The sequence below is a fragment of the Lepus europaeus genome, chromosome 7 (genome assembly GCF_033115175.1).
Source record: "Lepus europaeus isolate LE1 chromosome 7, mLepTim1.pri, whole genome shotgun sequence".
Lineage (NCBI taxonomy): Eukaryota > Metazoa > Chordata > Mammalia > Lagomorpha > Leporidae > Lepus > Lepus europaeus.
This window is the reverse complement of record NC_084833.1, coordinates 71,002,288-71,013,668: the sequence shown is the minus strand read 5'-3', so window position 1 is coordinate 71,013,668 and position 11,381 is coordinate 71,002,288. Positions and strand designations below refer to the sequence as shown.

Here is an 11,381-nt window from a genome sequence, read left to right as displayed (position 1 = left end):
GTGATGGTCTCAATTCTTTTGCTTCCAATTCCATACTCAAATGCTAGAAGGTTCATTTGGGATTTAATGTTTTTCTACAGTTGCAGCTGTACTTTAGTGTCTTGAGTTTCATGTTCTCAAGTTTTGTAAGTCCCCCAATTTAAAAAGCACCTAAAGAATATTAGATCTGCTATTGGTGGATACTGGCTTTCGCTTATTATATACTAGGGGACAAGAAACTTGAGCAGTATTGATTCTATAGTTCTATGTATTCTTATCTTTAAAATAATATTACTTGGTTCATAAGTTGGTTATAAGGTTTTTCTAAAAGTTTTATAATTTACGTATTATTGGTGACATATTGCAATTGTTCAATAAATATATAATTCTTTAACCTGGGTAAGTCCTGTGCTTTTCTCACATTTTCATTCATATTAAACTGATAAGAACAGATACTACACTTGATCTTAGCCAAAAGGCCAAGAGGAGATATCATTCAGATTACATCCGTTATTCCTTCCTTACATTCCCGCCCTTTCTTCCTTTCTTCTTCCTTTCAACTATTGTTGTTGTCACCTGCTGTAATTTACGGCTATAAGCTGATATACTAAGATATTTCTGGGGAATCAACAAGAATATGTGCATTCAAACAGTTTAGTTTTACAAATAGCTGAATTGGAATTAAAGATCAAAGGAGTTATTCTTCAGCTTACTTTAATAATTTTAAATAAATTTACTCATATAAACCTCTGAGCCTCATATCTAGTACATAATTCATATCCTATGTACAGTGTTTCTTTTCTACCAGTACTTAAGAGAAGAGTAATATCTTACTCATATTGGCTTCTTCATTACCTACTATTTATTACCTGCTCAGAAGATTTAAGGAATTTTGTCTCCATAGGATAAAAGCCTGGTGATGTGATATGTGAGCAAGGATGGTTAGAAATAAGGTTTGTAAGAACTGAAAACGGTCTACAGAAGCTACGACTCTGGGAATGATAAATGGAAACCACCAGAAGAGATGAAAATTATCAAGTAGCAGCACCAGGGGTCTAGCTGTGATCCACTAACATGGTTCTCCACAGAAGCCAAACCAATGAATAACATGGTTATGTCATCACCAAGGAGACCAAAGTAGCTGAGGAGAGACTTGGCTAGATCTAAGTGTAGAACTGTGTTTAGCAAAAAAACTTGTATGGATGGCTTTTTGCATCTGTAATCATCTTTGAAGATAAAATTTTATTATGCATAGCCATATAGTTTCAACCTTTAGGTTAATCTCATTTAGCCTTGCCGAGCAAGATGCTATTATTTACTTAAACTCAGAATGACTTATCCAAAACTGTTAAATCCTCAAAAAGATAGACACAACTAAATACCAAAATCCAGCAATTAATAGACATCTCAAGTAGCTAAAAGAAATTTTGGTTTTAATATTTCATGATAGATTTGTGATTTAAGAGCAACAGAAGAACTCTAAAAATGCTGTATTTTATATCCTGTAATTTGTATTAGCTTGGGAATGAGACTATACTCTTATTTTATTTTACTTTAAAATGTAAGTTTTTGTTATGATAAATTATGCATAGTTGCATTCAGTTTTGTGAATTATAAGACTGTTTAATCTCAGCATGCTAATGCAATATTCAGCTTTTTCTAAACTCATTGGAAAAAAAGCCTATTTGTAATTCTGGCCAGGATGATATAGTGTGAGTTTCTTAGCCAATATGTACAAGGAATTCAGCTAGGAGAGGAAGCCCACCAAAAACCAAGCATCCTATCTTAAGAACACCATTGTTCTCTCCTTACATTAAGTCATCTTTTTACAACAAATTTATTTTAGCACCATTTATGAAAAAATAAAACAAGGTTAGTATATAATATAGAGTTCAATAAATATTTGCTGTATAAATAAATGCTATACAGCATACAGCATCCTGGGGACACAAAAAGCCATAAAAAAGCTCTTATATTTTCTCTGTCATTTTAAACCACCTCCACTCAGTGCTATTATTTTTCACTTTACTAAGTGAGGACTTTGTGGTGAGCCCAAGGAAGAATCTGTCAACCAAAGGATGTATTTGAATTGTAACAAACGTCAAGAAAATACTTTATGATAGGCATTTTTCAAAATGTAGTTTTCCTGATAATATAAGAGGAAAAACAAAATGGAAGGAACCAGCAGATGGATGCTCTCTCTCTCTCTTTCTCTCTCTCTCCCTCTCTCTCTGTAACTCTGCCTCTCAAATAAAAAACAAAAACAAAAGTAAACAAAAATTGTTGTCATTCCATTAGTATTAATATTGCTTATTTCTGAGCTCTGAGATTAAGACCCAGTTTTAATAGAAAGGATAAAATAATATAATTTTCACAGCACAAATTTAGACATCTACAAATCCTTATCACAATGTTTTATATATATATATGTGTGTGTATATATATATATATATACATACACATACATACATATATATTTGTGGTATCAGCTTTAGGAAGATTTTAGTGATAATCTTCAACTCCATTTTAGGATAACTTATTTTGCTAACAAGGAAAAAGAGGATCAAAGAAGATGAATGAGTTTCTTAAGGTCATTGAATAAATGACAAGGAAAGGATACTTCGTGCTTTGTAGTCTACAAATTTGTCAAAGCCACCAGATGTCTTTTAATTTCTCCAACCGTGAAAATTTGATAATAGTATCTCCTTGACAGGGACAATGGAAGGTTCAATTTAGGCTTGTACTTTGAAGATGAGAGGTTCTCCATAACAAAGGGCAACATTTTTAATATTTTGTTCTTTTATCCAATAGTTTCATTATTTTAACATAATTTAATACTAAAAATGTAAAAACAGAAATGTGATGATGTATGATATCTCCCTAACAAATTTATAAATCCAAGGTTCATTATGATTATTCTTTCTAATGAATCATGTGAAAGAACACATGAAATTTTAATGTGTATGTGTATATCTTGGTTTCTTAAAATCCTTAAAGGACATTAATTTAATAATATTGATTATATTAATTGTACCAACTTAAACCTCATTGTTGTACAACTTTCTCTGAATTTACTTGAGTGTTAGGTTTGGCATTGATATAATATAATACTTGCCCATTTTGGAAGCTTAGCATGACAACGAGACAGAACTGCTCACTTAAGGCAATGATGAAAACAGAATTTCATTTTCAATATATTTGTATGTATTTTGTTCTCATTCATTTTTTCTTCCTAGTTTTTGCATTTTCTTACTATCCTTATGTGATTTTTACTTTCAAATTATCCTCCAGTTTAACCAACATAATAGTCCCCAGTGAATATTTGTTGAATGAATGAATGTTCCAAAGTGTCACTCAATTTATTCATATATTTTTAATTTTAGCTCAAATGGACGTCTACTGTGGTGTTCAAAAAAGTATTCTTCACTTTTGCCTGACCTCTACAGATACCTGCTTTCCATTCTTTGCTTGTCATCCTAGTCATTTATGTGCTGAATTCTTATTTTAGATTTCAAGTCTTATCCTTAGGCTTACAGACAAATGAAAGAGAAAGACATATAGATCAGTAATTATAATGTAGTTTGGTAAATGATAGTATAGGTATGTCCAAAGTACTATGGAAAAGAAAGTGATGGAACAAGTAATTTGGTGATATATTTATGTGAGACCCATAGAGAGGAGGCCATGTGAGCTATAAATTGTTGAATTATAATTTTGACACATGACAACTCATGGAAAATCTGTTCCACGCAAGGAATCATTTTCAAATGTTATTAATGTAAGGCAGCTCAGGGATATTGTGCATCTTTTGCATTTTCTGCTGATTTTATAATTTCCTTACTTATGATAGAGTGACATGCTTTCTCCACTCACCTACCCCAACTTCCTTCTTTAATTTATTTGTCTTTCTATTCTTCATTATTCGAAACAAGATATTATGGTGTTTTAGAAACATTAATCTGTTCCTTCTGTGTTATAATGAACCTGGGAGAGTGTTGATTGTGTGCAGTTTCATAGTCTATCATCCTATTTCTGTCATCTACCATGTTGAGGATTCTCATAAACAGGATGGAAACCACATATATTTACAACATTACTGATATTTTCCTCCTCTTCTAGATTTTGACCCCGAGAAGAAGTATTTGCATCATCTCTTTGCTTTGTGTTTTTTCTCATCAAAGCAGGTACTCAGCATTTCCTGATTAAGGCACTTGTTTTTATTCTTCCATTGTGCCTAACAACTTAGCAACACTTTTGTGATTGGTTGAAGTTTTTTCAAAAGGGACAATGAAAGCTGTAAAATCATGCTGATTGTGTCAATAAGGAACAGAATAAAATTAGCCTAAATCCTTTGCAACAAAGTTTTTATTTTTTATTTTATAAATAGTAATTCATTTGTCCTTGCATTTGTTTGCTAGGCTCAGTACCACAAACTTGAGGTTCAAACAACAGAAATTTATGTTCTCACAATTCTGGAGGCTGGATGTCAGAGATCCAGGAGTTGAAAAGGCTAGTAGTTCTCAGAACCTGTCTGCACATGTTCTCCCTGTGTTTGCATGGTGTCTGTCCTCTGTGTGAGTCTGCTCAAATATCCTCTTTTTAAAAGAACAACAGTCAGATTGGAATAAATGTCACCCAGCTATATTAGCCCATTTTCTTTTTCTATAACAAAATACCTGAGGCTGAGTACTAATTTTAAAATGGGGCAGGGAGGGGGCAGGTATTTAATTCCTAGGTATAGAGACCACAAGTCAGAGATTAGGATGCTTCATCTGTCAATCTCTGGCAAGAGCCTCCTTGGCTTACCATAACAGAGTAAACAGCATCACAATAGGAGTATATTTAAGAGGGAGTCAAAAAATAGGAAAATAGTTACTCTTGCTCTTTTATCCACATGACAAGCATTAATCCCTTTTAAAGGCAGCACCCCTAATGACAGAATAATCTACTATTGGGCCCCCCACTCTTAGAAGTTTCTCCACCTGAACACCACCACATGGAAGATCAAGCCTCCATCACATGAACTCCCTGGGGACAAACCTTACCAAACTATTGCTTAAGGTTACCTCATTTTCACAAGACCTTATCTCCAAATAGTCATATCCTCAGGCACAGGGGATGAAGACATCAGTATTTGAATTTGGTGGGGAGAGCAAGGGTTAAGTTTGTAATATTCTCATTGAAAATGAAGAGTACTTTTGACTGCGTTGTCAGATATTTTGGGAAAACTGTAAAAGTGAGTGTCTTCTTTGGAGACTTTCAATGAGTAGAACTGTCTGGAAAAAAAGCCTCATGCTAGAATGAGATCAGTTGGAAAACTTACTGAGCAGCAAATGGCACAGTTGTAAGGTAAGTACATACAAGAGTATTAAAGGAGCTGGTTAGGGCAAGAAATTATGCTTTTACTTACTTGGTAGAGACAGATCTCTGCTGTTTCTCTGTGTTAGACTTTAGTCTCTTCCTATCTGCCCCTTTGTAATCTCTTTCCCTGCTGACTCTTCAATTCTATTCTAGCTGCTCTGTAAGTAATTTTAGTAGTAATTTTGATTCACTTGATATAATCGGTCTGAGTATCAATTAATACCTAGTGATCATTGGCTGATGGCTGAAGGATATTGCCTATAGGATCAAAGGGAGCTGGAAAACATGTGAAACACATCAGCTGAGTTTTAAATAAATGTGTTTACTCATCACAGCTTGAACAGAAAGTGTATTGAAAGAAAGAAAAGAAAGTGTATTGAAATCATGGATAATTGGTCATCTATTTTATCTGCACTAATATTGCGTACCTTAGTCAGGATCAACTAAATTTGTGAAAATAAAAGCACTGGATACAATAGCAGTTGTAAGTATTTTATTCTCTGTAATTGCCCACCATGCTTTATGCTTATACAGACAAAAACAGTAATAATCATAGATTTATTTGATACCAACTTGGATATGCAGAGGGCTGAAAAGTAAGACATAAAAAAACTTCAAAATCTCCAAGGTTTCCAACTATCATTTTTAATGTGCTATTAGTTTCAATGTTGAGGTAGTAACAGCTCTGGAACACCTATTTTATGCTTTATCCTCACCTGGAATATGAAAAGAGTGTGAGCTTTCAAAAATGCAAATCTACATGAATCACCTTATGGCAGTGGAGACCACTATATCTTTGAAGTGTTTTCTGGATTTCAGTAAATAGCATAGAAGTGAGGAGAAGTGATATTTACTTTAGAGTTAGGTATTAGTTTTTTGATCATGCTGGCTAACCTCAAATTTTAGAGTGGTCATGAATTCATTAAACATAAATTGGTTACCTATATATGCCAAGCTCAGAGAAACAAACAGTCAAAACAAAGAGTTCAAATTTTAAGAAAAGTACATGTTCAAAACTTGATTTGGAAAACCCAGATACATGTCGATTCTACCTTTGTGAAGAAACAAGGAGCAGTTTGCACAGAAACATGTACAGGTCATGTACTGAAAAATTGAAGGTAGAAGTCCTAGTAAAGGTCAGAGCATCAACATTTCAGAAATATATTTTTGTTGTGAAGGAAGAGAATTGCATTTTTTTAAGATTTATTTATTTATTCGAAAGTCACAGTTACACCGAGAGAGAAGGAGAAAGATAGAGAGAGGTCTTCCATCCACAGGTTCACTCCCCAATTGGCCCAAACGGCCAGAACTGCCCCTATTCGAATGCAGGAGCCAGGAGCTTCCTCCAGGTCTCCCATGTGGGTGCAGGGGCTCAAGGACTTGGGCCATCTTCTACTGTGTTCTCAGGCTATAGTAGAGAGCTGGATTGAAAGTGGAGCAGCCAGGACTCAAAATGGTGCCCATATGGGATGCTGGCACTGCAGGCAGCAGCCTTACCTGATGAGCTACAGTGCCAGCCATGAGAATTGCATTTTGCTCTTGGAATTCCACTGGAAAAACTAGAGAAACCAAACTGAGGAGTCATTGTCATTGTCCAGGAAGAATATGATCAATCATTAATGGGTACATTAGTGAGGAAGAGGAAGAAGAAATGGATTCAGGTCACTAGATTCAGATCCATACAAGATCCTCAGTGATCAGTGGCACAATGATTTTTAAGGTTTATTTTATGATTTGAAAGGCAGAGTAACAGAGAGACAGAGAAGGAGACAGAGAGAAAGAGATCTACCACCTGCTGGTCCACTCCCTAAATTCCCGTGGCTACAAGGGCTGTATCAAGCCAAAGCCAGGGATCAGGAACTCCATTTGGGTCTCCCACATAAGTGGCAGTGGCCCAAGTACTTGAGCCATCATTTGTTGCTTCCAAGCACATTAGCAAGGACATGGATAGGAAGCGGAGTAGCTGGGTCTAAAATTGGCAGCTCACTCTGGGATGCCAGCATCACAAATGGTGGCTTATTCCACTGTGCCAACTTGCCAGCCCCCATCAGCTATTTCTTTTTTAAAAAAAGATTTATTTATTTATTTGAAAGTCAGAGTTACACAGAGAGAGGAGAAGCAGAGAGAGAGAGAGAGAGAGAGAGGTCTTCCATCCACTGGTGCACACCTCAATTGGCCACAATGGCTGGAGCTGTGCCAATCTGAAGCCAGGAGCCAGGAGCTTCCTCTGGGTCTCCCACATGGGTTCTGGGGCCCAAGGACTTGGGTCATCTTCTACTGCTTTCCCAGGCCATAGCAGAGAGCTGGATCAGAAGTGAAGCAGCAGGGACTCGAATTGGCACCCATATGGGATGCTGGCACTGCAGGTGATGGCTTTACCCACCACACCACAGCACCACCCCCCATCAGCTATTTCTAATACTAAAATGGATCTACTCTAAAAAACACTTAAAATGATGGATTATGATATTTTAAGTAGATATTTCTACCCATTTGGATATTTCTTTTTCTTTTTTTTTTTTTTTTTTTTGTACAGGCAGAGTGGACAGTAAGAGAGAGAGAGAGAGAGAGAGAAAGGTCTTCCTTTTCCGTTGATTCAACCCCAATGGCACTGCGGCCAGCACACCGCGCTGATCCGAAGCCAGGAGCCAGGTGCTTCCTCCTGGTCTCTCACGCGGTTGCAGGGCCCAAGGACCTGGGCCATTCTCCACTGCACTCCCAGGCCACAGCAGAGAGCTGGACAGGAAGAGGAGCGACCGGGACAGAATCCAGCGCCCCAACCAGGACTAGAACCCTGTGTGCCGGGCGCCGCAGGCTGAGGATTAGCCTATGAAGCCACGGCAAGAGCACTTGAATGAGTGCAAAAACTCAATTTAGTGCAGTGTTCTCTAGACCTTGTTCTAGGAGCTGAATAATGGCGATGTATAAGGACAATGATTCCTGACTGTAAGAATTTACATTCTAAAGAACCTACTTGGTTTATTTTTAGGCTCTAGATTTTTAGACCATTTTTTTTGCTATTGTACCTCCAAAGACGTTTTAAGACAAATATAGGCTTCAGTCAGAGTGCAAAGGCAAGAAAATGGTGGTGTTAATCACACTACCTCTGATTTCCCTTATGGCTTAAAGATTAAAATTTTCTAAGAACATGCTGATTCTGCTCTAAATGATTTCCCCAATAGAGTAATAAGTGATAGATCTCATGGGAATTTATTCAATTTTGTAAATTGTATTTGAAATCACAATTAAATTAAAAATGTGTATAGCCTCCATCAGTTTTTGTTTTATTTTGTTAGTTTATTTGCTAGAAAGAGTTACTCTCCAAATGGCTGCCATATCCACGGCTGTATCAAGCCAAAAGCAAGAGCCTGGAAATTCATTCGGGTCTCCCACATGGGTGACAGAGGTCCATTCACTTGGGCTATCATTGACTGTCATCCCAGGTACACCAGCCGGACGTTAGATTGGAAGCAAGACAACAAGTATAGAGGATATTGATGTGGCAAGTGGCAGATTAACCCACCATGCTGTGACATTGAACCCAGTTCCCTTCAGTCGTCCAACTTTTCCTACTTCACCTGGGACTGGTAACACACTGCTGTCTTAGTGTTTTTTCCCTTTGCTATAACAAAATACCTAGGACTGTACAATATATAGAGATGCGGTCAAGTTTATTTAGTTAACAGTTTTGGAGGGTGAAAGATCAAGATTCATTGGCCTTATCAGTTTGAACTTGGCGGAGGGTTTCCTGGCAGAAAGTATTACCATGGCAAGGGTGCATGCAGGAGGGATCACGTGGCAACAGCAAGTCAGAGATTTGGCATGGGTGACATATGCCCTTTTTATAAGAGTTCACCTTTATGAAAATTATTTGGAGGCCCAAGAGGACTATATCAATATTTTCTGTTGACAATGAATTTTCCTGTTGTAATAAAAAAAAGGCACAATACAATTTCAATAACAGAATCTGTTCTGACTGGCCCTTGGCACACATTCTCCTATGAAGGTTGTTTTTGGGAACTGAAGATCATAATGTGAACCAAAGTTCAAAGCAAAACTCCATGGACCAAAGCTTAACAATAAAACAAGTTTGCACGAATGCTGCTGATTTTCCAAGAAGTGCAGCTGAATGAAAAAAGAAATAGGAAGGTGTAAATTTCCTCCTTAACACATTCATTGTTTCATTTTTGAATTTAGATGCTAATACGCCAACACTAAAGTGATCAGGAAAATTGTTGCAGTTTTTGAATATAGAGCATAATGTGAAAAATAACATGTATTTTGAACTGAAAAGTAAGTGTAATCAGAGAAGGATGTTCAAAATTGAATAGAGGTAGTTTTTAAAGGTCCTCAAAAATCTTCTTTGGTGAAATTATTCATTGAAACTTTTTGAAATTTAAGTTGAACATGTCTGGATATTTTTAAAGTGTTTTTTTTTTTTTGTGACTTGATTTTTCCAAAACTAAAACTTAACTTGTCTGCAAAATAATCAGCAGAAAGGAAGTGAGTATAGTTTAATGATTGAAGTCGTCTCTAAGTACTGAGATTTATTTATGGAACATTTTTAAGAATTGAAACCAGGCAATGCTTCCCAGGACTTGTTTTTTTAAAAGATATATTTTATTTAGTTAAAAAACAGAGTAAATAGAGAGGAGGAGATGGGGGGTCTTATATCCACTGGTTCACTCCTCAAATGTCCACAATGGCTGGTGCAGAACCTATCCAAAGCCAGGAGCCAAGAGGTTCTTCTGGGTCTCCCACATGGGTGCAAGAGCCAAAGGACTTGGGCCATCCTCTTCTGCTTTACCAGGTGCATCAGCAGGGAGCTGGATAGGAAACGAACCAGCTGGGCCTGGAATGTTGGCACCGGAGGCCAGGGCTTTAACCCATTGCACCACAGTGCTGACCCCTCCTAGGGCTTCTTTATCATTTTTCTCTGATGGTGATCCACCCAAAGACATGTTAGTTATGGCCTTGAAGCTACACAAATAAATACAATCTGAGTAGTGACCAAAGAATGACAAATAATTCCTTATTCATTTCCATACCCCCCATCAGCATAGCCGTGGTTAGTTCTTTGATAAGAAAGCCTGCGTTGAGAAATTACATTCACCAAAATCTAGACATATTCTCAGTTGTGATTTCCCACTCTCCTTCTCTATTTTCTACCCTTCTTTCTTTCACATTTCTTTCAATAACACATTTTTTTTTTTTTTTGGACAGGCAGAGTGGACAGTAAAAGAGAGACAGAGAGGAAGGTCTTCCTTTTTCCGTTGGTTCACCCCCCAATGGCCGCTGCAGCAGACGCACCGTGCTGATCTGAAGCCAGGAGCCAGGTGCTTCTCCTGGTCTCCCATGCGGGTGCACGGCCCAAGGACTTTGGGTCATCTTCCACTGCACTCCCGGGCCACAGCAGAGAGCAGGCCTGGAAGAGGGGCAACCGGGACAGAATCCGGCGCCCCGACCGGGACTAGAACCAGGGGTGCTGGCGCCGCAGGCGGAGGATTAGCCCAGTGAGCCACGGCACTGGCCTCAATAACACATTCTAATAATCAGCTAATCCAAGCAAAGTCTGGACATACATAAATGTTTAAAAGTCAAGTTTTCAGCACTATTAATGAAAGAAAGCAAAGGTCAGCATTCTTTTCCATAAAGGACCACAGAGGGAAAGTAAACATTTTCGACATTTTAGGCTGTTAGGTCTCAGTCACAATGACTCAATCCTGCTATTGCAACAAAAGCAAGCATAGCCAATACTTAAACAAATGCATGTGGCTGTACATCAATGAAATTGTAGTCACAAAAATACTCAAAAGAATAGCACACTTGGTTTTTTCTTTCCTTTTTAAAGATTATTTACTTATTTGAAAAATCAGAGTGACAGAGAGGGGGAGAGAGAGCAAGAGTGAGAGCGAGAACGAGAGAGAGAGAGAGAGAGAGAGAGAGAGAGAGAGAGAGAGAGAAATCTATCCCTCCACTGGTTTACTCTCCAGATGGTTGCAAGAGCCAGGGCTGGACCAAGCTGAAACCAGGATTCAGGA

General features: G+C 37.6%; 1 pseudogene; it reads right to left on the bottom strand.

The window, feature by feature from the left end:
- Nucleotides 1–344: 344 nt before the first annotated feature.
- Nucleotides 345–470, bottom strand: LOC133765010 (U2 spliceosomal RNA; annotated as a pseudogene).
- Nucleotides 471–11,381: the final 10,911 nt, after the last annotated feature.